The sequence below is a fragment of the Schistocerca nitens genome, chromosome 3 (assembly GCF_023898315.1).
Source record: "Schistocerca nitens isolate TAMUIC-IGC-003100 chromosome 3, iqSchNite1.1, whole genome shotgun sequence".
Classification (NCBI taxonomy): domain Eukaryota; kingdom Metazoa; phylum Arthropoda; class Insecta; order Orthoptera; family Acrididae; genus Schistocerca; species Schistocerca nitens.
The window spans coordinates 904,433,019-904,439,018 of record NC_064616.1 but is presented as its reverse complement, the minus strand read 5'-3'; the positions used below and the strand labels follow the sequence as shown (position 1 = coordinate 904,439,018).

Genomic DNA, 6,000 nt, shown 5'->3' with positions numbered 1-6,000 from the left:
GCAACCTAATGCAAATCATCCTAGAAAGGAATAGAGGAGACAGTACCAAAGATATTTCAATAGTTGTTTAAGCGAGAAACTGTTTCAATACTGATGATGTGGCCTATATATTACGAATTTTAAGTTACTAAATCGTTGTCCACGAAGTCTTTTCCATCGGTGGTACTTTAAGTACATTGAGGTGGCAAAAGTCATGGGACACCTCCTAATATCGTGTCGGGCCTCCTTTTTTCCGGTTCTGGCGCTGCAGTCCGGAACCGCGGGACTGCTACGGTCGCAGGTTCGAATCCTGCCTCGGGCATGGGTGTGTGTGATGTCCTTAGGTTAGTTAGGTTTAAGTAGTTCTAAGTTCTAGGGGACTTATGACCTAAGATGTTGAGTCCCATAGTGCTCAGAGCCATTTGAACCATTTTTCCTTTTTTCCGGTGTAGTACAGGAACACAAGGTGGTCTGGACTCAACAAATCGTAGGAGGTCCCCTGTAGAAATACTGAGCCATGGCGCCTCCATACCCGTCCATAATTGCGAAAGTGTTGCCGGTGCAGGAGTTTGTACACGGACTGACCTCTCGATTATGTCTCATAAATGATCGATGGGATTGATGCCGGATGATCTGGGTGGACAAATCATTTGCTCGCTTTGTCCAGAATGTTCTTCGAACCAGTCGCATATAACAGTGTCCAGGTTACATGGCGCTTTGTCATCCACAACAATTTCATCGATGTTGGGGGACATTAAGTCAATGAATAGCGGCAAACGGTCTACAAGCAGCTGAATATAACGATTTCCAGTCAATGATCGATTCAGTTCCATGTAAACACAGTCCACACAACTATGGAACCACCACCAGCTTGAACAGTGCCTTGCCTGGGTCCAAGGCGTCGTGAGGTCTGCACCACTCTCGAATCCCACCGTCAGCTCTTACCAATTAAAATCTGGAGTCATCTGACCGGGCCACGGTTTTCCAGTTGACTAGGGTCCAACCGATATGGTCACAAGCCCAGTAAAAGCGCTGGAGTGGATGTCGTGCTGTTAGGAAAGGCACTCGCGTCGGTCGTCTGCTGCCACAGCCCAGTAATGCCAAATTTCGTCGCACCGTCCTAACGTATACGTTCGTCGTACGTTCCACATTGATTTCTGTGGTTATTTCACGTAGTGTTGTTTGTCTATTAGCACTGACAACTCTGAACAAACGCCGCTGCTCTCGGTCGGTAAGTGAAGGCCATCGGCCACTGCATTGTCTGTGGTGAGAGGTAGTGCCTGACATTTGGTATTCCCGCACATTCTTGAGATTGTGGACCGCGAAATACTGAAGTCCCTAACGATTTCAAAAGTGCGATATCCCATGCGTCTAGCTCCAACTACCATTCGCGTTAAAAGTCTGTTTATTCCCGTCGTGCGGCCATAATCACGTCGGAAACCTTTTCATATGGATCGCCTAATTACAAATGACAGCTCCATCAATGCACTGCTCTTTTATATCTTGTGTACGCAATACTACCGCCATCTGTATATGTGCATATCGCTACCCCATGACTTGTCACCTCACTGCAATTCTAGCCAGGTATCTTTGCAGCACTAATTGTACATTATCACAATGAAGGAAGGAATATTGTGTTAAACTTCCCGTCGACATCGAGGTCATAAAAGACGGACATTATCACTCAACGTCTCCAAGGTTATTTAATTCTCTCCGTCAGCAGTAAAAACATGATGTGTACGGCTATTAACCCCGCAATCTTTACCGTCCATATAACATGGTGGATGGGTGACACGACAGACAGGGAGTACTTTCCGGTGGCGTCAGTTTGTTTTCGAGATTCATTTCGCACTAATCACTACATATGATCTCTTCTCGGGCAATAAGTAAAGCAAGCGTGTCCTCCACATGCATACACTACAGCTGCTTCCGACGATTTCCCGAAAAATTAATATTCACCGATGGCTTTCACTATTGCTTATATTTAATATTTGGGCCGTGCGGTTCTAGGCGCTACAGTCCGGAACCGCGAGACCACTACGGTCGCAGGTTCGAATCATGTCTCGGACATGGATGTGTGTGATGTCAGGTTAGTTAGGTTTAAGTAGTTCTAAGTTCTAGGGGACTGATGGCCACAGAAGTTGAGTCCCATAGTGCTCAGAGCCATATTTAATATTTGTTTGTCACCCATAATGAACAACACAACAGCGAAACAGCATCTCAAACTGAGGCGCTCGGAACGGAGAAAGTCGTTTAAATAACGCTATTGACAACAGCATCTCGTAGTCTCTAATTCTGGAAACTGCGAATATCCACACGAAGTGCCTTCTTAGCTGTAAATTATTCTAGCGTTACTGTCTTTGGCTCATGACGTCAGCTTATCGTCTTTCAATCTGTGATATGGTCGTACGAAAAACACGGAATGTGATGAAGAAAGAAAACACCTATGCCTGCTCCACTTCCGTATCCATCTCCCTCTAAAGTAAGAAGAGGGACCGCCGGCTGCATCCTACCACACTAATACTTCCAGTACATTTGAGTTCATGAAACTTTTCTCGCATACAGTACTTAAAATCCAGCGCTTGTCCCTCCCGTCATTCAGTATGTGGCCGCAGCGTTTATTAACATTGTTGTCATGAATGTGTATTTCCAGTGAGTCTCATTAGGGTGCTGATTGCTCTAAAGTTGTCCTGTTCTCAGACTAAATCTTGTGCTCTTTTGACTGGTTATGTTGTTCACCCTCAAACTTCTCAAGACTGTTTTCGAAGACCTCAGTACCTCCTATAATTACGGTTGATGATTTAGTTTTCGAGTGATATTCCGATGTCTAGTATTTTCTAATTCGAGTGTGTCTCTGTGTGTGTGTGTGTGTGTGTGTGTGTGTGTGTGTGTGTGTAGGCGCGCGCTCGCCTGCATGTGTGTCAGTGTGGTGGGGGGGGGGAGGGGGGAGGGCGGGGGGGGGGGGGGGGCGATTGAAACAAAATATTTCATCTCGAATGTCCTTACAAAGAAATTCTAGTCCGTAGCCTCTGAAAGTTTCACTGCGGGTTGGTGGGTGTTTTATTATTGTCGGCTATAGGAAGTAAGTGTGATCTACCCGTGCTCGCCAGCCGAGAGCGCTATGTGTTTCACGCTACATCACACAATCACAACCCGTCGGAACGTATTGCTCCATAACATAATTTTCATATCGTTTCAGAGAAAAAATTTGAAATATCAGAGTCCATAATTTAATAATTTTTGGTTAGCTAATTTGTATATAATTAAGAATTATTCGTTGTTTAAGGATGGTGTAGACAAAAACTAAAAAGCTGAAATTTAACACTCAAGCGAGGGCGCCGTTTTTTATAACACGAGCGGGCGTGTGGCGTACTTGGTACAATGTAGAGAACAGATTTATGAGCAAAATCACAGTCTGATTTCAGTTTAATTAAACAAAGAAAAATAAACTTACAATATATGAGCTAAATCACTGTTTCATTACGCAATAATAAAATAAATATTCGTCGTATCACTCTGTTGCCGCGTACGAGTGGTACCCCACAGTAATGACCCATTCGAAGCATTAAACAGCGCAATTGCATCAGATCCCAGCCAACCGCTTATTTAAGTGCTAATTATTTCATAGACAATTGCCTCCTTGTGGGGCTGTGCTGGTAGCTCGGAATTTGGTCATTTTCTTGCACGGATCGTAACTTTTTTCTCACCAAGCTCATCGTTTATTTTATATTACTGCTGCTCTCTTGGACATACGATAACACAATTTATCAGTATGTTAGCTGGAGCAATGATGAAGGAATAGGTACCAGCTTGCAATTGTAAAACAACACAGGAACGGTATAAGAATGTTATTTGTGGTTGGCGCACTTCATAAATAGGCACGCCCGCCTGAGGGTTAATAAAAACAAGCCTTTTAGTAGAAACACTTACCTTCAATACTACTATTAAATATTCTCAATATTTTAAAGGTATTTCATATTTGATCTCTTCAATTGTTTGACAAAAATATTAGTCGAAGAGTACGAGGAATATTATAAGATCAAAATGCAGAGCAGTCCATTTAATGACAGTGCGCAAAACTGCAGTCACAAAATCAAAAATCCAGGTGCAGTGATTTTTTACGATTTATCTAAAGATATTTCGTGCGTGAAACTGATATGCCTTCAAAAACACTTCGGGTGTTAAGCGAATGCCGCGAGCTCTTCTACCTGCATTGGAAAAATACACTTTGCATAGAAAAAGTAGCACTCGCTGTCAAGATTCTCATTAGGTGTGAAGATGTGACATGATTTTAGAGGATTACGTTAATATCATCAGTTATAAATTTACATCTGAGTCACAAGGCAGCACGAATGGAAGCAGATCATCTCCCATTCTTGGCAGCCATGAATAATTTATTTCAGTGATGCTACATTCTCATTGGGATACTGGTGTTAATAGTTCGGATTGGCTTACTTCTGCTGAAATAGTGTGCTGAGCGCGATCTTAGAACTTTTCCAAGCCCCACTGACCTTATTCAAATTTCACTACGACCTCGTTTCGGGCTCCAGTTTTTCGTGGGTGCATCGTCTGAGACACTAAGGGTTTGTCTAATTGAATATAATTTCTGATACTTATTGATTTTAATTTAACGTTGCATCTTACGATTTTGACTATTTCTCGTTGTTATCGTCCATGTAATTCCGTATGGTTAGAGGAACTATTGAAAAATGACTTAATGAAAGTTAGATGAAAACAGTTCGTCGCTGTTACATTTTTGTGCGAGAAAATCTGAGTTTCATTGGCGAATTTCATCTACTTGTGCTGTTACATTGATATGAACGTCGAGATTCCTTTGAGAGAAATGATTTCACAAACTCTGTGATTCAATAATCAAATATTAAGGACTGCATGAAGGACTTATTGTCCATAGATATGGAAATTTCAGAGAAAAATAGAACAAGTTTGTTTCGAGTGACAGTCCTCATTTGCATTGTCAGAACCACCAGGAACGTTTTTAATTAATTATTTTTCAAGCAGTAGTACGGGAAGGGCTTGCATTCTTCAGAACAATTGCCAGTAAACATAGATAAAGGAGTCCGCGGCGCGTGGTCTTGCGGTAGCGTTCTCGCTTCCCGCGCACGGGGTGCCGGGTTCGATTCCCAGCGGGGTGAGGGATTTTCTCTGCCTCGAGATGACTGGGTGTTGTGTGTCTTTCATCATTCTCTCGCAAGCTGCCGTAGTGGCATTAAGACGTTGTGGTGCGGCGGGCGAACCGCCCCGCGAGGGGTCTCCCGGCCACCAATGCCATACGCTCATTATTATTATTATAGATAAAGGATAGGCAATAATAAATTGTAAACATCTCCAGCTTTACAGGGACGTTTCTGGAACTGTATGGATGTGTAGGGTCGTTAGGGACTTAAAAATTACAATATTGTAAAAATTATACAGCGACGCAGACACTTTGGGATAGTGCAGCTACGGCACACGTCTTATGTCACAACGGGATAATAGTACAACCTCACATCTAAGTTGAGGTTTCATTCTATTTGCCTGGTAAATAAAGACTGGATTGATGCAGCTCTTGACTGTGCGGCTGGTCCCGGCGGAGGTTCGAGTCCTCCCTCCGGCATGGGTGTGTGTGTGTGTGTGTGTGTGTGTGTGTGTGTGTGTGTGTGTGTGTGTGTGTGTGTTTGTCCTTAGGATAATTTAGGTTAAGTAATGTGTAAGCTTAGGGACTCATAACCTTAGCAGTTAAGTCCCATAAGATTTCACACACATCTGAACATTTTTGATGCAGCTCTTCACGTTAGTTTCTCCTGTGCAAATCGCTTCATCTATGAGTGACTATTGCAACTAACATCCATTTGACCTTCTTACTGCATTCGTGCCTCGGTCTCCCTCTACCTGTTTTAGCCTCCGCCACCACCCTTACACTGCCCTCCATTGCAGACTGAGGATTCTTTGATGCCTCTGAATTGGTCTTATCAGCCGTTTCCTTCAGTTATTCAGTCTGTGCCATAAATTTATTTTTTTCCA

At 43.1% G+C, this 6,000-nt stretch overlaps 1 long non-coding RNA gene across 1 annotated transcript in view; it reads right to left on the bottom strand.

Annotated features, from left to right (window-relative positions):
* The window catches only part of LOC126247962 (uncharacterized), a 390,760-nt gene that overhangs the window by 342,785 nt on the left and 41,975 nt on the right, over window positions 1–6,000 (bottom strand). The gene's annotated exons all lie outside the window — the stretch shown is intronic.